The sequence below is a fragment of the Sinohyriopsis cumingii genome, chromosome 1, assembly GCF_028554795.1.
Source record: "Sinohyriopsis cumingii isolate HCF-2022 chromosome 1, ASM2855479v2, whole genome shotgun sequence".
Lineage (NCBI taxonomy): Eukaryota > Metazoa > Mollusca > Bivalvia > Unionida > Unionidae > Sinohyriopsis > Sinohyriopsis cumingii.
In genome coordinates, this window is record NC_142961.1 from 64340629 (window position 1) to 64363311 (window position 22683).

Sequence of the window (22683 nt, forward strand, 5' to 3'; positions counted from 1 at the left end):
ATTTTAACACCGTCCATACCTACATTATGAATGGTGCCTTAGGTAAAGACATGTTAGTGCTTTTATACATTTTAACATAAGTCTAGTCAGACAAATATAAAGCAACATATATAAATGTTAAATCGCGATCGAGAGAGAGAGAGAGAGAGAGAGAGAGAGAGGTCATAAGGTCAGTCAATTTTAGATGCTACTGCTCGACAGTTGTTCTGCTATTAAGGTTAGACCGTTATATTCACCATCTAGCCACTCGAAACGGGAAGGGGATTGTGGTCTAGTCATGGAAAACACGTATCTTTTCATACCATTGGACAAGTCGCAGTACCACTTTTCTTCGATTGTGTCTGTTTTGTGTTGTAAGTGCTCAACATGACTGAAAGAAAAAAGTCGGAAAATAGAACAAGTACTTTCGGATTGACAATATTTTATCGACCTTTGTGGTCAAAGATAAGCCCATAGTCAGCTTGAAACCTTATTGGCTAACTGGGAGTGGTATGTTTACTGCGCAAGGGCGAGAGTGAATCCTACCGGGTCAAACACATGTTCGCGGCATGAACCGACAAAATAAGCTGTCTCGTTTGCCCTTAGAAACTTAACACACGCACTATTTTGGTTACTAGATCTGCACAGGTAAGTGTGCTTTTGATTTTCTTCATATAATTCTTAACACCCTACGACAGTCCCATTTCACAGTTAAATCATTTTAAACAAAGTCAAATTTGAACTTAGACCAAATTAATATTATAGAATACCATAACTGTTTCCAATAACAATATAAAATATACGGTTTTCAAGGGAATTACGTTAGGAAGGGTGGGTGGGTGCGTAAATAATTAGACAATGGGTGTGTGAAATGGAATCCCTGTTGGCTCCGGGGGCGAAGTACACTGAAGCTCGTGCATTTTAAACGCTTTGAGGCATACGTTTTTTCAGGCCCGGCCCTAGAGCAGGGCGATCGAGGAAACCGCCTTAGGCCTCACACTATCAGGGAATCATCTCCGCAATGCAATGTTTTTGCTTGGGGCCCCGCACATGGCATGCTGCATTGGAGCCCAGCATGCTGCCTTGGGTCCAGCACATCCTAGGGATGGCCTGACTTTTTTTGTTGTTGTTCATCAAACTGTTAAAAACCCCTACTCTTACCCCAGTTTTCTCATGTTTAATTTTAAGGTTGGGTGGGGAGGTGGTTAACATATTTGATTTAATCTTTTATACATTGGGTTTAATCTTTTGAATCACTATACCTTTCAATCTGACGCAAGATTTACAAGATGTCAGGATACTCTTCGTACTGTTGGTTACCCACTCATGTCGGTGTTAAAGAGCAAACTACGATCTTTACATCTGATTTTAAAATACCATGCACTGATTTTAAACCTGGCATTTAAAAAATACTTATTGGTAAGGGTTTAAATTATCGTTATTATCTAATTACACTTTGCATACAATATTTCCCGTTGATCGGGAACCTCCATATACTATCCTCACCATCACATCGTTTTGTTCTGTCTTTTATCATTCCTAGATAGTGGACTTCTTTTCATACATCAATCATTTGTCATATAACCTTTTTTGGCGTCGTTATGTACCCTTCAGTGCTGGTGCACAGTACAGCCGCAATCAATCAATGAGTATTTTTGACTGCCGAATAGTCAGTTCCCATAGCTATAAATGTGACTGGAGAAAGTAGTGGCCGTTTGTCCGTTTTCATGACTACTGATCAATATGCCAAGAATATCTTATACGATGCATCAGTAATGGTGGTCTGTAAAGTGTTACAGGCAGTAATTAGGTCATATGCAGTTAAAATAAATTACCTTGCGCAAGGACGCAAAACAGCAACTAATTCTGACATCCTGACTCATCAAAAACATAGGACTTGAACCCGTACCTTTTGGAACACGAGTCTGGCATGCTGACCACTCAGTCGCTACTACTCCAGTCTCCCTCAGTGACCTCCTAGGAGACAGAGAGAGGGGGAGATACTAGATATTATAAATCGACTTAGTGAATACAGTTTAATTAGAATAATATATTGCCAATAAATATATATTACAAAGTTTATGGAAGATTAAATAGGACAAGGTAGTGTAACACTTTGATAATAAATTGTACAATATATGTCCCCTCCCAACCATACATCTATTAAAATTACATGCATACAGCTATTTATTGAGAAAAAATTCCATTAAAATATTGTTCTTATTAAAAAAGAAATTAAGACAAATGAACTCAAAATACATACGCGAAAAAAAAGAATATTCAGAAAAAAAGTTACATGCGAAATTTACCGGTGATTAACCTGTTGGTTGATGAAATACAACCCCACTGTGATATAGAAAGTGGATTGGTCAAAGAAGACAATCTATCTGTGACACTGGAGGTGGCTGGTCAAGGGAGACAATCCATCTGTGACACTGAAGTGGCTTGGTCAAGCAGAACACGCATCAGGCTCTTTTATCGTTTTCCTGATTTAAAAAAAGAAGAAGAAAAAAATACAAATTTCTTACAATGCGGTTATTATCGATTCCATTTTTTGTTTAATATGTATTTAAACTGACACTGAAACTTGGTTTTGGAATTCATAATGTAGACATTATGGGTAGTATATCTGAGCTGTTTAAAGTCCTAACCGTCGATATGAACATCAAACTTTATCAGTTGATTTTCGTACGTAATATGGCCTACATATGACCTAGGTATGCTGAAGCATAGTTATACGTTTTATAAGGCATTCAATTGTCTATAATGGGTGTTCTCTACAAATAAATAATTTATTGTGGGTATCACTGGTTATTCATATGCGATAGTACACGCCAATATTCAATATATTTAACACAAAATATTGCCTATATATGGAATCTACCACATTCATCAAGAGCTACACATGGCATACAGTATACGTTAAACCTCAAAATCTTTGCACGAGTTTGCATGCACATTATATATTGTGTCCCAATATTCACAACACCAGATTTTGTCTTCATAGCATAGCGTTGGTAACATGTCGGACATAGGGTAGATTTTCACACGTTCAAATTTTCATATGAGCAATTGCTAAATTAAGGGACTGACATTTAATTTTCGATGGGTTGGGTAAGGGACCTATTATTTTTGTTTAAAACAACAATCCTACTCTCAATAGCTTTCAAAAATAGTATTGTTATGATTTATGGAGAAATTTTTTTAATGTCTATTCTGTTAATTGCAAAAAAAAATTGTGAGATAAAAGAAAAAATATATATCCAAGCGAGAATGAAAAAAACAAGATTCCCTTCTCTCCCTCTCCTCATATCACCAGCGAAAATTAAGTGGTCGGTCCCTAGCTATCGTTTAGGTTTGTGATGCTGATGCAGTTTGCGCCCATTTCCATTTTTAGTGTGGATGTCCTAAATTAACGAACCGAACTATTTCTCTTTTTTCATTGATAATTCCACATTTTTTTAATCTCACAGTGGTCCACTATTTCTAAAGACAATCATCTTTGTTTTTATTGATCTTAATTTTGATGCCGTATCAAACAAAACTGCTCTGTGACTCGCAGCACGTTCTGATCTTATTACTGTGTCCCCTAAATTTTCCACATTTTTTGCATATAATAAACGAATATCAGGTATGTCTTTGGTAATGACGATACCACTTGGGAAATTTTCCGGCTACATTGGCGTTAATTCATACATAAAAACAGTGCAGAATTAAGGTCTTCCAGGGCCCTAAGCACTGGAAATATTATGGTGCCCCCTCCCCATCTTTCCTACAAAATGTTAAGCTAAAAAAAATAATATTAAAAGCTAAAAAGGTAGGAGAATACCAGTGTTGCCATCATTCCAAATCAAAATACGCGTACATGCAGATTGAAGTGACCATGTTTGCTTGGTGCCACAAGCACGAGCTTAGTATGCTTAATGGATGATCCGGCACTGCATAAAGAGTGCAAATAACAAGAGAGTTACTGAGTCTTGCCTGGTGCCTAACTGACAGGTAAAATAACTGATCAATCCTTCATTAATACATTTTGCATTGATAGATGACACATTCAGGTCACAATTATACACAATTCTAAATCTAGTATACCACACGTTAAATATATCTTATCATCATAATAACTATTTAAATATCGTATGGGGAGAGCCGATTTACATAATGGAACTGTTGTGTCAGTCTTGTCTGGCATCCAATTGGATCATAGATTCTCCTAGTCTGAATCCATGGTTTCACCAGTCTTTAAAAACACGGAGCCGGGGAAGGATACGTATGTAAATTTGTTACATTTACCTTCACAGTTGATGTAACATTTTAAAAAAAAAAAAAAAAAAAACAGTGCCGGGAAAGATATGCACAAGAGAAACGAGTGACCTGGATAATGAAGAGAGTTGGTAATATAACTATCGGAAGAAAACCGCAGTCATACAATAAAGTATATCGGTTCTTCTTTTTTTTTTGGGGGGGGGGTGGGTGGGTGGGTGGGGTGGGTGGTGGTGGGCGGTACTGGAATAGCAGAGAAAGCGCTTTCGAGTCCTTTTCTTCGCCCCTTTTAACGGTATATATGGCATCCATTTCGAGCACAATGTAACTAATACGTGAACTTGAACGTGTCGGCGTATATCATTATGAAAACTTCTGGTAATTGAAAGAAGTGTTTTATTACAAAGTGGAATCAATTATCATAAGAATATAACACTGAAAACAAGAATCCATTTGTTAGTGAATGTGCGACAAGGTGTACAAACAACAAATAAAACTAATAAAACTGCAAACACACAAGCATAAACAAAAATACAAGCACTTAGACACATTATTTTCTATTTTATTTATATTATATTTCAACATCAATAATACATATTTTCTATTTTAAAAAAATGATATGAATAGATCGGAGTTACAACTCTAATAATATGCTTTGCTAAGAACTTAATGCAATACAACAATTACATGCATAACAGCACCACAAAAGGGCAAAGAATGACTTTGGCAACTGTCACTTAACAATTAATGTAAGGAACTGATATGGATAGGGCAAGGAAACCAACTTTTGTTATCTCTCATGATACCTTGTGACGTCAATCAATTTGCGGGCCGCGTGTTTATGATCCATCTCATACAGCAACCCTGACAAAATTTATTTCAAAATTTAAACTTAACTTTATTTTTCAAACATAGAACACTTATATGGGATGACAAGGGATAACAAACTAAGTCCTAACCAGCATGACATGCTGGGATGGAGCTATGAGGCGTCAGCATAATGGAATCAGTTATCGTTAAAAAAAAAAAAAAATCGGAAAGCTAAGCTTTTGCCCAATCTGATTAAAATCTGATCTATACTGTCTTACGCGAAGATCTGACAGCGACCGCTTAGGGCTCATATTCTGGCGACCTATGCTATTACCATAATTGTTAATTTTATCAGCCAATCAGATGAAGTTTTTTTTTTTTTAAATCTTCGCGTTGGGGAGATGGGGCAGTATACACGAAGAGCATCAGTGTGTACCGAACGATTTGATTCACTTTCATATTTCTGACAGATACATTTCTATTGGCTAACTCAAATGTCATAAAAACATGACCTCTAAGCGGTCGCTGTCAGATCTTCACCCAGGACAGTGGAGATCTGATTTGAATTAGATTGGGCTTTTGCCTACAGGGATAAATCATAGAATGATTCTAAGTTCAGTTTGTTTTAATACTCATTGAAGCTTGTAACTAGTCTAAGTCTATCAGCCTAGGTTACCGAATGAAGGTTACTTGCGTCATTCTGCGACATTTGTGGATGCTTTTTAAAGATTTTCCTCCCTGGGACCCAACCATTTGATATTTTCTTGGGGAGGGGGGAGGGCTGGAGTAAAAAAAAAACTAAACAAACATATTAAGACTTTCTAATAACTTGAAAAATATTCTTGCGCTGATTTATAAAAGAAGAAAAAAAATTATTGTGAATATTATATTGGTTTAAATATTATCTTGAGATAAAAGAGAAAAAATATCCTGGTTCGAAAGATAATCCCAAAACACAGTTCTTGCATATATTTTACACGAACAAAACTATTCACGTAGGGTCCATTATAGTTATTTGAGGAACTTGAGAGACATTTAACGGATCAATTCATTCAGACTTAATATATTCATTTGAATAATCCATCTTGAGGTTTTAATTATATGATATTTAAAACTGAACTTTAATTAAATTATATATTCTATGCTTGCCTGATAACTGTAGAAAATTTATTTCAAAATGTAGAATATGAAAACAACTAAACATTGGATGGGAAATATTCGTCGAGTTGAACAAATGTTTAATTCGTGTCCCAAAAATTAGAGGACAAAGTCCACAGTTTATGTGACTCTCCATTTTTACTGAAGAACTGTAGAATAAATAGAAATTACACAATGTATGCCAAACCCAAAAATTGGAGGACGAAGTCCACTGTTTATATGACTGTCCTTTCTTCATGAAAGAACTGTAGAATAAAATAAAAATTACACAGACATAATACAAACAACTATTCAAGTTTAAAGAATTGCTTAACCTCTTGATTTTTTAAAAATAGAAATAATTATAATTGAATACCTCAAATTAAACAGACTTAATTTATTGATGCTGAAATCTAACATGTATATTAGTATGTTATATGCTGTTGTCTGCCATATGCATTCGACTCTTATATGCTGTTGTCTACCATATGTATTAGCCTGTTATATGCTTTTGTCTACCATATGTATTAGCCTGTTATATGCTGTTGTCTACCATATGTATTAGCCTGTTATATGCTGTTGTCTACCATATGTATTAGCCTGTTATATGCTGTTGTCTACCATATGTATTAGCCTGTTATATGCTGTAGCCTACCATTAATAGTAGTCTGTTATATACCTCAGTGGTTTTTCTTCTCATATTTTATATCATAAAGACATACATTTCAGTTATGAAATTAATACTTAGTGGTTTGTTTTTGCGCGTATTCAGTGTATTTCCATGAAAATAACTACCACTTATAATTTTCTTGAATTTATTATTTACTCTGGGAATCTTGATTATCGCGAGGTAGCTGCGGTAATTGAATCGGTAGAGCGTGTGCGCGGAACTGCCGGTTGTTTGAGCAGCTTCAGTTCCGCATGAGCAAATGAAGTTTCAGAAACATTTCCGATTGTAAATTGTAAATACTGACTACATACACGTTTGTATTAACGTCTTTTTATTAAAGAAGATGTATGGCTTAGAAATCACGTAAGTTTTCATACTTTATCGCAATGAAAATGTCATGCTACGATTACGAATGCAACACTAAACTAAACTAGACTTTGGTATTTGCTACCAAAACTTGTGCGTGGAATTTAATCTTTGAAACTGCTGCGCGGCATTTTCTAATAAGCTGCGCGGACGCGCAGCCGCTCACCTTAGACGGAACATTGGTCGGCTGTCTTTTTGTGTTGTTGGCACTCAGATTTCATTTCCTTAAACAAACAAAAAATATTGTAATTGAGAGAAAGCGCGATTCTCATGTTATTTTTATTTTGTATCTCATATACCTTTTCCAGAAAATTAGCATATTTATTCAGTATATTCTGTTTTGTTGTACTTCATGTTTACGTTTATTTGGAACCGCTCCGGTGGCCTAGTGGTTAGAGCATGCGCCTGCGCCCTCGGATGTGGGAGGTCGTGGGTTCCATCCCCGACCGAGTCATTCCAAAGACTTACAAAAATGATACTAAAAGCTGCCTCGCTTGGCGCTCAGCATTAAGAGGTTAGTGTTAGGACTGGTCGGCTTGGAGCAGCACAGAGGGCGAACAGACCAAGATCGAAAAAGCGTCGAAAAACTAAAAATAACCCTTCCTACGAACAAAGAAAAAAAAGCGTCGACACGAATTAAACCAAAAGCGTCGACACAAATTGAAGCAAAAATAAATCTTCCAAAGATTTCTCAAATTGGTGTTACTTTACCGTCGCTGTCTTTTTTTTGTTGTTCGTAGAATGGTTTATTTTACCACGTGGACACTTTATTGAGGTCGCGCCCTCTCTGCTGCTATTACTTTATCCAAATATTTTATCAAGACCGACACGATATCTTGTTTTTGGATCATGTAAATTTATCGTTATAAATCCGTGTGCAACTTGAGCTCGTGAAAAGAAATTTCTAAATTTATTATAATCCATGTCACCACCACACCAAGTTTGATGAATATTTCGCAGCGTATGTGTGTCTATGCCATTAAACACAACTAAAATATTACAGTTATCTCTGATCACTTTCGGAATTTGTGTGTATCGTTGAGTAACATAAATGACATCTGTATTTTCATGTCTGCCACGAGAAAATATCCTGGCTGGATTGGATGTTTGTCTAGCATCACATCGTCGTATACAACTAAATTATTAATAAACCCATCAAGATCATCTACGGACGGTGCTTCTTCGATATCTGTTATAAAATTAATAATATTTTCACCGTCATTTATTAATCTTGCATTTTCGTTAAAGTCTTTTAATACTTCATAACACCTCTGATCATCAACGGATGGTGCTACCAAATATAATTTGTCCCATTTCAACCATCTCATTATCAAATTAAGTAGTAATTGTGTCTTACCCGATCCAGATGGTCCTATGATAATCATTCTGATGGAATTGGGTAACGCAGGGTGGTGTTTAACTGGCTCTCGTCGCCGAGTTGCTGAGAAATCAATTATATCCATATATTTTATATCATGAATCTATATTGTTTACGTTGTAGATCTAAAACTCCAACTACTGATTTAGCTACGGTTACAACAAAAAATAAAAAGATAGCGTATGGTGGAAAATGTTCTATATGCGGTAGAAAGAAATTTTCGTTTTTACCTAATAAGCGCGGTGGTGATATTGCTAATTTGATGTCAAAGTTTCCAGGTACTCCATGGGCTAAATACCCAGGAGAAAAACATCTACCAGGATATAATTATTGCGGTCCTGGTACCAAACTTGATATCAGACTTGATAATCAGGATCAACCAAAACCAGGCGAGGAACCAGTAAACACTATTGATCGAGCTTGTCACGCTCATGATGTTGTGTATAAGAGTAAAAATCTACAAGACAGGCATATTGCAGATGTGAAATTAATTCACGCGCTAGATTCCATAAAAAATAAAAATATCAAAGAAAAATTAGCTAATTGGTTAGTAAGATCCGCGATGAAAGGTAAATTAGCGCTTGGGTCTGGTAATATATAATGGAATTAATTTATTATAGTCCAAGAGGATACTGGAAAGGTAAAGCAGCAATTAGTAAACTTGCTGATGCAGCAGCGGTTGAACATTCTACTGCTAAAGCGTGGTTATCCAGGCAAGCGATATGGCAAATTTATCTACCACGTCCTAAGAAAATTCAGTACGCGTATTTCGATGTTAATGTTCCTAATGAAGTTCATCAAGCAGATATTTTATTTTTACCACACGATACTGTACGTAGAAAAACATACAAATACGCGTTAACTGTTGTTGATGTTGCAAGTAGATATAAAGATGCAGAACCGTTATCAACGAAAGCATCATCTGAAGTAGCCGATGCGTTTAAACGAATTTATCAACGAGGACCATTACGATGGCCAAATCTATTACAAGTTGATCCTGGCAAGGAATTTCTTGGTCCAGTATCATCGTTGATGAAGCAACATAATACCAAAATACGACGAGGGCATACTGCAATTCATCGCGATCAGGCAATTGTTGAACGATTTAATCGAACACTCGCTGAGCGGTTATTTCGATATCAATACGCAAAGGAATTTATTCAGGATACGAGATCTCGTGAATGGGTTGCAAGATTACCAAGCGTGATAGCAGCGTTAAATAACGAGATCACTCGAACGACCAACATGAAACCCATTAATGCAATTACAAAAAAAAATATACCAATACAACGACATGATTTAACACAGCCAGTGCTAGGTAATATCACTGTCAGGTATTTATACGAGCCTGGTGAACTCGAAGGTGGTAAAGCGAGAGCGACTGATCCTATTTGGAGTGTTGCCACACACAAAATATCCACCGTGACAAGATCCTCAGGTAGACCCGCAATCTACAGATTAGATTCAACTGCTCCTCAACGTGGTTTTGTACGTGAACAATTACAAGTAATTCCCGAGGATACACAATTACCACCGCGATCACTAAACTAGCACCCAAGGCGCTGGCGCCTTAACACCGATTACACTCGAGACAGGTCAACATCACATTTTCTCGTGTATGACCGCGAGTACTATCTTTTCTGTCTACGGTAAATTGTCTTGAATCATTATTCGAGTACCTCCACAGCATTATAACAATTACAACTTGCGCAATTATTATTCTGCTGCTGTTTTAACTCAATAATAAATTCAACATCAAGATCAAAGTCGCGTTTATTTTTTTATCAGATTGCTTGTATCCTGTTAATTTTTTTTCTTATTATATCACCGTCGATGATGATGCTGGTTTTATTAACGATTTCAGGAATTATAATTCTCCGTAACTGAGATATTTTTCTAACCCTTGATACCGCTAAATAAACTAAATTTGACCACTCGATACGATCGTCTACAATCCAAACTCGTATATCAGAAATAGTTAATCCCTGAGACGAGTGGATCGTCATAGCGTATCCCAATACCCATGGAGATTTGTCAGCGCGTAATGCATCTTCGACAACACTGATATCAACAGCGACAATATCATTTAATACGAGATTTTGCTTCTCAGTCTGCCCTGGAATATCAACATTAATATTCTGTTTTCGTGTATCTGATGGTCTATAACATAACGGTACGGGCAATTCTGAATATTTTTCTTTATGCAGCTGAAATAACTGTTGTTGTAAAGCGTCTCTGATTATTTTCTTGCTGCTACTGTCAAATCGTTGGGTCTCCATAAATTCAAAAAATCGTTCATTGAGGTCTCTGAGATCACTCCGCGTATTATTTCACACTGAATTTTGTTTGATTGTAATCTGATTAATTTTTTAAACTCCTTTAAATTTTCATCAAGAGCTCTATGATCATCATCTATTTCTTCGTAATAATCAACGAAATGTTTTAACCAATCATGTGGAGATGGTCCAACAAAAGGCGGCGGTTGACCATGATCGCCACACATTATTATAGCGGTATTTTTCTTCAACAACCAATCAAGAAACGTTTTTAATGTATCCAATGACACCGTACATATCTCGTCCCAAATAATTATTTTAGGTATATATTTTTCTCCCATTCGTTCAGGAGTCCATGTATCCCCGCGCCACCGAAAGAAACTATGATACGTGCACGATTGTACTTGCCGCTGTTTCATCTATCGTACAAGTCTATGTGTGGGTTTCAGCACGATCATATCTGAATTTCTAAAAACATTAATTGCTCGAGTCGTCTTGCCGCATCCACCAGGTCCATTGAGATATACTGTCTTATATCTAGTTATTGGATCACTCACTGACGGCGCTTTCGACATTTCTGATATTACACTTACGATAAAAATCTCTCATCGGAACACCTGCTGATTCTGTATAATTGTGTAATATTTCCTTTTTTATTCTCCACGAACTCCATCGTTCATCATTACTTGTAAATTTCATAACAGACTCTAAATATTTACTCGAAATTTAAAACGAATCTGTTGCGACTCTGACTGCGGTCTCAGGAAATCTATTAATCATCAATAATAAATTTATAGAAACATAAGCCAACATAGAAGATCTTAGATGAGTATACTGTGGGGAGACATCATTTATGTAACTAACGATCGTACCCAATTTTGTTCCGTCGGATAAATAAACACTTTCTCGATTTACAAATATATATCTCGCTGTTGTATCAGCAATTATAAAATCGTATTCGGCATCATCTAGAATTAATCGTGCGTGATGTCTTTTATGATCATATGCACCACCCTGAGTAAATTTACCTATAATTCTTCTACCGAGATCTTTTTGCGGTTTTATCGTTATTTTTAAGTTTAATCTCGAGAACTGTAGGAGCTTCTTTGATAATATCATCTTCGGAAACACCAGGACATTTTTCCTTAAATTCCTTAATAACTTCATCGAGACTAATAGAATCTGGCATGGGCAACCAAACTTCGGTCTGCGCGTGATATGATATAATTGCTTCACTGACAATCAACGATGTCAGTACCGCACAATCTAGCATATATCGTGATAAAACTATAGGCACCCAACGTTTTTCACAAAAATGTCTACCAAACCAAACATAACAAATTTGGTGGAGATTTTCGTTAAACTCGAATGATTCAACACAAGCGAATCCAGTCAGATCAAAATCAGGTAATGGTCCATTAATTGGCACTCGCGTCATCTCGTTTGTAGGGTGACCAAATCTTTTAAAGTACACAGAACAATCTCCGTATCCTAGAAAACTTCCCGGATAACATGCAACCATATCAACTGAAATAACATCATTGTATTTATACTTGGTATTCCATAATCCACCGTGTCCGTATTCGACGCAACTTGCGCGTACGTCCTCGAGTAAATCAAATCGTGTTGGTTTCCATAAATTTTTTTCTCTACCAAAATGAGCCGCAACAGATGGAACGGTGAAACAATTAGTAATTTGTCAGTATTTTCCGTGAAAAACTTCTCCGCGAGATTTTTCATCTCGTCGTGGAGAGATTCTGTTCGATATATTTCACCGTTCGGTTTAACAAACTGATCAAATTCACCTTCCTCATCACTTTTAAATAACCATACCGATACAGGATCGTTTTTACTTATTTCGTTAATAAAATCAAACATGCCTCCCCCAGAATTATCTGGGGGGTAAAATCTAACAGTTCGATCACGTGGAAATATTGTTACAGCGCTGGTCCATGCATGCGCATTATGATCAATAATATTTATTAGAACTCCTTTCGATTTATATTTTGATTCGTATAATATTTCTCCGGTTATCGTTGATACTGTTATTGGAAATTTTAATATTTTTCCTAATTCAGCAACATCTTTTATTGTAGCACTGGTATCCTTAACTGAATCAGCCCACGAGTTTATTTTTTCACGTCTTAAATCAGTTAATCCGTTTCCACGCATCGCGTTTGTAAAGTGTTTTATTACTCGTTCGGCTACACAATTTAATCTTGAAAATTTCATTGGTGCCAGTTTATCAACGCTGGTTTTTTTATTTATCTCATAGATTCCATAAATAACTGCTGTTACAGGGTATGCTCGCTCATAATACGGTTTATCAATACCAGTCAATAGACCCGGTTTGGAATTTTTACTTAATATGACAGTTTTATTATTACCAAGGACAGGATCATATTTATCACGGATAATCCAACTACCTGTTTCTTTTAACACAATAAATTTTACTCTGAAGAAATATTTTTGATCGCCGTCGTACTCAGTGATGTAGTTAATGATAGTTGCCGCTCGTTTGTCATTCATTGTAACGTCCTTGACAGCATTGCGAATAATCTTGAACGTTGACCATACATGAGATGCACCATCTGTGTAAAATTCTTTCTTGGCGTCGTGAAATTTTGAGATCAAACTTTTATTTTTCGGATCAACCAAATCTCGTACTGGTGAGTCAGGAGATAATCTGTCGAGATTAAATTTATATTTAGAAGGCCTAGTTTGGGATAATCTTTTAAACTCGTTCATATAATTAAAACAAGTATTTAAATAAAAATATTATGTATACATGATGAATCATTGTACTTGGCTCATGATCGGCTCAGTAAATCGCTGCAACAAATCCTGCAGAGGTGAATTTTGTTGGATGCACTTACAAAGTATACGGCGGGAAAGTCTAGGACCAATACCGTGTCTGCGATGTGGTGTTGGAGTGCGAGGAAAAACAGGGTTATGTGCAAATTGCGGTGCAAAACGGTTCAGAGAACTTAAGAGATATTATGACCAAAAAAAAAATAACAGTGAAAACGCTATAAAATCCGTGGAGGATTATATATCAAGATTTCAGACAATGATTTAAACAAATAATATTATTATATAACGGAGCAAAATAAATTTGTCCCACATCCTGTCATAACAAACTACGAATCAAATATTGATGGTGTGATCAGAAATTGTCAGAAACAAGTACCGGTTGGTTTTGTTACTAATACTGGTTATCTAATGTTTACTGTTAGGAAGAAAAATTATCTCTGTCATCGTTTCATATACGAGTGTCACAAGGGGTTGATCAAAGATGGTCTTGTGATCGATCATATTGACGGGATCCTCAAAATAATAGTTTATCCAACCTTCGAGTTGTCACACAGAGCGAAAACTCTGCACGGGGAGGGACTGGTAAATATGAGAGAACAATTGTAAGGAGGGCGGTAAAATCCACAAACATAGAAACTGACAAAGAAATTATATTTCAATCAATGAACGCGGCTGCGAAATACTTTGATATTAACTCGCGTATGGTAAAATACGTCGCAGAAAATATAACCAGATCTGCTTTCTCAAAAAAAATATAAACAGAGAATCACCTTCTGATATCAATAATTATCATCACTAGCAATTATTATATTTATTAACTATTTATTTAATTATTTATCTTTTTTTGTCAGAAATTTTCATTATTATACTACTTATTTTTCGACTTGAGCGAAGGGAAGTAATTTTATGATATATTGCTTTTCTCGGTATATGGTCATAATTAGTTCGTTAATCATCTACATAGTAACTGTACCCGTAGAAAGATATTTATGGTTTCTAACTTGCAAAATATACGGTTATATGTTTAGATCCGTGTATTTTCTGCTCTGTCCGTGAAACATTTAGAACAGCGTGCTATATATAGACAGCGTATAAAATGCATGTATATTTCAACTAAAATACAGAAAACCGAGCGCAGTATGACATGTACATTTCAGCTTACTGAGTGCAGAAACCAGCGTCTAATCTGTATCGATCGTGGCGGGTTAATTTTAGATCCACAGTACAGTACATGGGTCCTGCATATATTGACTCGATTACAGAAATACGTGCATAATAGTGTTTGGAATTAAAAATCAGTTGCATTTTCCTTGTTCAGTGCAGAAATATATATAATAAGAGATTGTGTACGTATGTGTGGTTATTTATTTTTCTTTTTTTTATCGAGTAATATTTACAACTAAATACTCCCTTGACTGTGTTTTTCACGGATACAGATTTACGAGTGGGAAATCTCGTAATATACTTTCTCCATTGAACAGTTATAGGGGAGGATGGAAAAATCTAGCAGTTAAGTTAGTATAAGAGGAGTCATTGTAAGATCTAGACCGGGTTGTTCTATCATAGATGGCGTGGATCATAAGCGGCATAGTAAATAGGGAATTCCCTAATTATTTTTATTATCCAGAAAAATATTAGCTTTATATATCTAACTTGTTTGGTGAAAATATATTGTATAAACGTATTTCTTGAGTTCAGAATTGTATTTTGAGCAAAAATATTTGAAATCAGTTCCTTTTCAGTGATTATTAGCTATATAATAATTTCTGAAACATATACTGTTAACTGATTCGACAGCTCAATCGGTAACGTATTGGACTGTGACGCTCGCGGTCCAGGATCGAATCCCCATGGCTGACAACTGTCGGTGGTGCGCATAATTGCGATTTATGTAATAATTGGGGGCTCCACCAAAACCCCCCACCCGCTCAGCAGAACCCTCCAACCACAATCACTGGTGGTTGATACATGTTTTGTATCACCCACGGGTTGATTATTGGGGGGGGTGTTCTGCTGAGCCTATATTGTTTGTACTGTCCTTCATTCATTGTATGTTTGTACTGTCCTTCATTCATTGTATGTTTGTACTGTCCTTCATTCATTGTATGTTTGTGCCGTCCTTCATTCATTCATTGTATGTTTGTGCCGTCCTTCATTCATTGTATATACTCATTTATTCATTGTATATGCTGATTCATTCATTGTATATATTATAAAAACTACGTATTGTGTTTCGTGTGTCCGTTGAATTTGGTAGAATGCGGTGGCAAGCTACGAGTTTAATGGGGATTGTCTTCATCCTCTTGGGCCTCTAGACCGTTGTTTGACGGGTTAGGGGTCTCATAGGGGACAGTGTTTCGTCTGCCCGTTGAACTTGGTTGAATGCGGTGGAAGCTACGAGTTCTGGGTTGTAAATATGTAAATGCTATATGTTGTGCCATCCTTGAAACATCCCTCCGAACTCGCTAAAACACTCGATAGGGGTTCCATAGGGATATATTTTTTATTTTAGAGATTTATATATTATATAATGAACCATGAAAATATCAAAGACATTATTTCTGCTATTAAAAAATTAGAAGAAAACGGAATTAATATACCTGATGAACTAAATCCTGAAAAAATAATATCTGATTTTGAAACGTTAGAAGAACTTAAAAATGAAAATAAGTATGTTCTATCATCTCAATATAAGTTCATAAAGCGGATTCATGCAGCTATGTTTCAGTCACTAGCTATGGTGAGCGATGATCAAGTAAATGAATTTATTCCTCTTTCTGTTGCAGTAGAAAAGGTCAGATCGGGATTATCCAACGAGTACGAAACGAAAAAAACAATCAGTACCCGCATAAGATACTTAAGAAAAATTATGTCAGCAGGTAACGAAGTTACAAGTTACCAAAGCAACCCTGAGTAATAATATTCTGAAATATTTTATTTCTGAAATATAAAATCTGATTGATTGGCATAATTTTAAATACCAAACTACAAATCTGATTGATTGAGTACCAAATTACAAATCTGATTCATTTACACAAATTTGAGTACCAACCACCCTATCAGAATTACAAAACTGATTGATTTGCATAATTTTAAGTACCAACCACCCCATCAGAATTACAAAACTGATTGATTTGCATAATTTTAAGTACCAACCACCCCATCAGAATTACAAAACTGATTGATTTGCATAAAAAAAAAAATATTTCTGAATAAAAACATATTTCAGAATATTTTTTGTAGTATTTTTTGGAAAACTGATTGATTTGTATAATTTTAAGTACCAACCACCCCATCAAAATTAATAAATTGATTGATTTACACAAATTTGAGTACCAACCACCCCATCAGAATTACAAAACTGATTGATTTACACAAATTTCCGTACCAACCACCCCATCAGAATTAATAAATTGATTAATTGGCATAATTTTAAGTACCAACCACCCCATCAAAATTAATAAATTGATTGATTTGCATGAATAATAAAATATTTCAGAATAATAATAAAATATTTTTTTGTAGTATTTTTTTGAAAACTGATTGATTTAGACAAATTTGAGTACCAATTACCCCATCAGAATTACAAATCTGATTGATTTACACAAATTTGAGTACCAACCACCCCATCAGAATTAATAAATTGATTGATTTACACGAATTTGAGTACCAATTACCCCATCAGAATTAATAAATTGATTGATTTGCATAAATAATAAAATATTTCAGAATAATAATAAAATCTTTCAGAATAAAAATAAAATATTTCAGAATAATAATAAAAAAATTTTTGTAGTATTTTTTGGAAAACTGATTAATTTGTATAATTTTAAGTACCAATTACCCCATCAGAATTAATAAATTGATTGATTTGCATAATTTTGAGTACCAATCACCCCATCAGATTGATTTGTATAAAAAAATAAAATATTTCAGAATAATTTGTTTTTGCAAAGCTAATTAATTTACCCATCAGAGTCGAATTCATAAAAAATAAAATATTTCAGAATAATAATAAATTGTTTCAGATTATACAATCTGATTAATTTGTATAAACAATAAAAATATTTTTATTTATTTATTTATTTAGAAATATTTTTATTTATTCTGAAATATTATTTTTTTAAGTTGATCGAGTTTAATACAGGAGTGTGTATAATTTAGAATCTGATCTCTGTTACAAATGATCGCGATAATATGTTCTCAACGGAGCTCATCTAACTGTTCTTGTGTTAATAAGAAATCCTCGTTTCCGTATTCATCAATAACTAAATTAACGTTAAATTGCTCTGTGTTTGGAGGTTGTGAAACGCTGTTCTGATGGCGTTTTCAAGTACTTCTTTGTCATGTATAAAAACCTTCACATGCTGGTACAATATATAATATTTACCTGATTAATTAAGATTTCACATACAGATTTATTACAAGCTCTTCTCCACGTAGGTCAATTAAGCGATTAAGGTGTTCTGTGAGCTTAAAATTTATTCGTGTTAACACATTATTGTGACTCCGCAAATACACAGGATTAGTTGGTTCTTGCACGATTAAACTTCCAGGGGATACCTGTGGTATGAATGTATATAAAATATATCCTTGTTGAGCTTGATTTGATTTTCCGAGATCTATTTGATAGCTACCATCAATTACGTCATAAACCAGATAGACCACGATCGTGCTGGTTATATTAACGATTCCCGGAGATACGTGTTTGTCGCCTCCGTGTGGATCATTATTATATCTGAGAACAGTTGGAGGTGGGGCTATTTTTCTCCATGCATCGAGTATTTTAGGAAAGTTCTTGTTGATAATATCGTTGAGTGATTTTATCAATTCGCTGGTTTCAAATCCTGATAGTGTAAAATGTAATAAATCTGCTTCATTCATCTTATAATGATTGATGTATATCCGTTTGATGGTTGTTATTTTATCCACTTTACTTCCTATATCATAAGTACTAGCATTTATTACTTCAATAATAGTCTGATTAAAATATTTAAGGTCTGAAATAATTTGATTTAAATGTTGTATCGTTGCAATGATCTGATGTTTCAGATTGATATTGGGATACTCCAGGATATAATTTTTAAATAAACGTGCTAATGTCGTTAATGTAGTTGTGTACTCAGTTTTAATTTCGTTAGCCCTTGATCTGAAATCTCTTTCATAAATAATTTCAGTTAAAGTTTTTTTTATCAATATCAGTCAAGGAAAACGGCACCATAGGATATAATTTACCATCATGCCAAATGTTATATTTTTCCCTATCAGTCCATGGATACAAATTTCGGTATTTTGGAGTTGTTATAAACCTGGCTTCGTCCGTGAGAAATTCAATTAATTTTGGTTCTGGTGGTCCTTCATACACTGGCGGAATTTCAGGCCAACCTAGCACGGATCTTATCGTGGACTGATAAATATCAACGACGTAATCAGGAGAATGTATCTCAATCGTCGAGGACAGCGTCGGTTCATGAACGTTAATTGATATTTTTGCTTCTTTTCCCGTTATTGATTTTATTCTACGTTGAAATTCCTCATCAATTTGCTCAATTTCATAAATACCAGTGGGTATTCCAACATCTATCCAGTCTGGAGTACCATCTGGTTTGTTCTTGTTAGCAGATACAAGTGAATTATTTGCTGGTGTACCATTAAATGATTTTGATCTGATATTTGGCCAGCTGTAATATACCCGTAATTGAGCTAGTGCTATGTCCTTTACTGGAATTGCAGTAGGAAAGTTAATACTAAATTCAGGATTAGTTGAACTTACCGAGATCATCGTTATCTTTGGTGGAGTTGTATTAGTCACGATCTGCTAGAGTAATTCTGTCATTATTAGTACTTGTATCTTTAATACCGATACCTTCGTCATATATTTTAGTTATCATTGAAAACTCGAAATCAGATATAATTCCATCATTGAGACTTGCTGATAACAACGAGGACAATTTCGAATATGCTACCGTCGTTGTGTGTAATTTTATTATGTAATCGGATAATTTTTCGTTTGTGCAAGTACATATGTTTTTTTGCAATGATATTGAGCACACCTGCAATCGTTGTTGCTGCTGAAATACAAATAGTTACGGCTACTGGTGCCATCATTGTCACAGCTGATAATATAACACCTGTTCCAGCAACAACAGCGGATACTGAATAAACAGTCACATCAACGATAACTAATCGTCATCGATATTTTTTTACTTTTACTGTATACTGTTCGACCCGATCTTTTAATGCTGCCTGCCATTCACGCGCTTGATTGTATCTGTATTGTGCACCGTCCATATATTTTTATGCAGTAACCAATTGAGGTGTTTCAGCTACAAATTCCAAACACCACCAGTAAGATGTTGCGGTTAATTTCTTATCAGCTGCTTCCAGAATAAAAATTTCTTCGGTTCCGCTATTTAATATAACAGATACAACCCCGGAAAACTTATGAGTTGAATGACGCCATGGATACGTTCTAAATATTTCAAATTTTTCAGCACTGAACACAGACAGCCTGTACATGCCAGTGACTGTTGCGGTATATTTGATAGTTTTATTTTGCTGCGACCATGTTGCGAATCCCGATGATACAGTGTATACGATGTTGGTAATATGCCCAGGAGTTATTCCGGCTGGAATTTTAATCAAACTAGTTTTATTAACGATCTCAGGAATCCCCGCTACGATGTTTTGCTGTGTTTGTTTGATCGTGTCGATGTTCGTCTTAATATCAACGAGATTTATGTCAACGGAGTGCGGAGTGCCGAAGAATTTATCTATGGATTCATCGGTTTTTTGAAAATTTCTTCGAAATCTTCCAAAAGCGCCCACGTGAACGTCATACTCGGCCTGCAACGTGGATAATTTACCATCTACGGTGTTATAGTTGACATCAACGTATTTTTTTGTTGCTGCGTCTTCGTAGGATGTTGGATCTCTTAACACTACTATCTTATTCCCGTTCATGCTGAGTTCACCTGTCATTGTGTCACCGGTATTTTAAACGCGATTAGCAACACTTTTTGCAATTTCATCTCTGATGGTTTTAAGCGATTTTGCCGCTCTCAGTAAACACAGGGATATTATCCGTGACCGCACCGAGTACTCGTCGAACTATATCATTCCATCTGATGTTGCTCGTTTTTAGTTTTCCGTATCGATCCTGAAAAATAACAACCTCAGCTGGGTCAACTCCAGCCAGGTTCATGATATCAGCAAGTTCATCTTTAGTCGCGTACTTTGACAAATCAACGTCGCCGGACTTTTTCTCAACGCGTGAAGAAGATCTTCCGTAAATATCAACCATTATATAAGATCTAAGATCTGTTTAAAACGAATCGGTTGCTTGTGTAATCATGCACAACTTTATGTGGCGGTTTGGATGATTTTGATATAGCGTTAAGTACATTAATTACTTCACGGCCACATATTGGCGGATCTGTCATTGTTTGTGTGGGTAGCGTTGAATACCAAACTTACGCGTGAAGTGGTGCGACATACTTGATAAATTCAACAGGTGGAGCTAACCCGTATGAATCAAAATAAACGATTCCACGTGGATCAACCGCGCATGATACCCAATGAATACCAGGTCCTGAATTCGAGTCGAGATTAATAATACCTGTTTCGAGTTTGTTCAGTTGTTTTGGTAATTGATCTCGCATAAAAACACCTCTAAAGGCTTTTATTTTTAATGGCTTAGCAGCATTAAGTAAATCAAAATTTGATGCTGAACATCTAACTTGGAAGCCTCAGACCTCTTCCCCAACGAGATCCCGGTAATCTTAGGCCGCGTCCCTTTTTTTGTATCCATTTCCAGTTGCTTTCTTTAGAGCCATTCCGGCAGCTGTTCCAACAGCACCTAACGCGGCTGCTTTTGCTACGGCTGGAGCAGCGGCAGCTATTAACGCTGGAATGGCCGCAAGAAGTGGAAATATACCACCTGTTTTAACCATGTCCTTGATGGCGCTCGGAGAAAGATGGAATTAAACACCGGTTTTTGATTCTAGGGCTTTATTGAAATGTTTAATCTGATTATTTGTCAACGATAATTTGTTTGGACCACCACCAATCTGATCTCGTTTTAGTGATATTTTAGTTCCGCATTTGTTGGCGGTTTTTGATTGAAGTTTTTTGACCTGACCAGGGGTCAGAGTAACATTAACACAACTATACATTTTTTATATAAATATATTTTTCTAAATAACATGATTAAAGGTTTTCCACTGGTGCATCAACGACTCTCATTCGACCACTACCACCTTCAAGTAACATCGCTTTATCGCTGAGTATGACCGCGATTGCTCTGTAGGTGCCGCGAATAAGGGGTGGACCAGCTATATCAGGAGGAAGTTTATTAACACGAGCTCGAAAGTGTATATCAACGACAGATTGCTTGGATAAATCAAGATGCTCCAGCGAAAAGTAATACATCGGATATAATGTTGTAAAATCTATCTGTGATATTTGCAGCCCAGTATCCACGTTTTGATCACGTCCCATAAATGACATCAAACGATGATATGCACGCGCTACGTGATTTTGACCAAAATTTAACAATATATCTTCAGCTGGTTCTTGTTGTCCGTTTATCCGCACGGAAACTTCATTAACTCCAAGTTTGTCAAATATCATATGTGAACGTTCTTGATTATTTGTCCGGGCATTATCTTGCAGCGCAATAAAAATATGCCGTGGTGAAGAAACACCTTGTTGTGCTGCTATAAGCCATGTAAATAAACCATGAATAGAACTTTGAGCAGCATCTGTGGTTACTGTCAACCATGATAACAATGATTTACCGCCTTGATCCATAAAAGAGAGTAATTTTTGTTCTTCAGCAACAGATGGAATCATTACTGGCATCCACAATGAAAGCTTCGTTATATTTACTTTGCCAGCATCATCAGCACCAGCACCTCGCCAGATTGCATCATTATCATCACCTTTTCTTGCGAGCACAACTGTGTGTTTAGCTCCAAAGATGACCTTTC

The 22683-nt window shown here is 35.7% G+C and overlaps 1 protein-coding gene across 1 annotated transcript in view; it reads left to right on the forward strand.

The window, feature by feature from the left end:
- Positions 1-304: 304 nt before the first annotated feature.
- Positions 305-22683, forward strand: part of LOC149807005 (very long chain fatty acid elongase 2-like) — an 87832-nt gene continuing 65453 nt past the window's right edge. Inside the window, exon 1 of the mRNA XM_089960557.1 lies at positions 305-627. The gene's annotated coding sequence lies outside the window, so the exon portion shown is untranslated. The remainder of the gene's footprint in view (positions 628-22683) is intronic.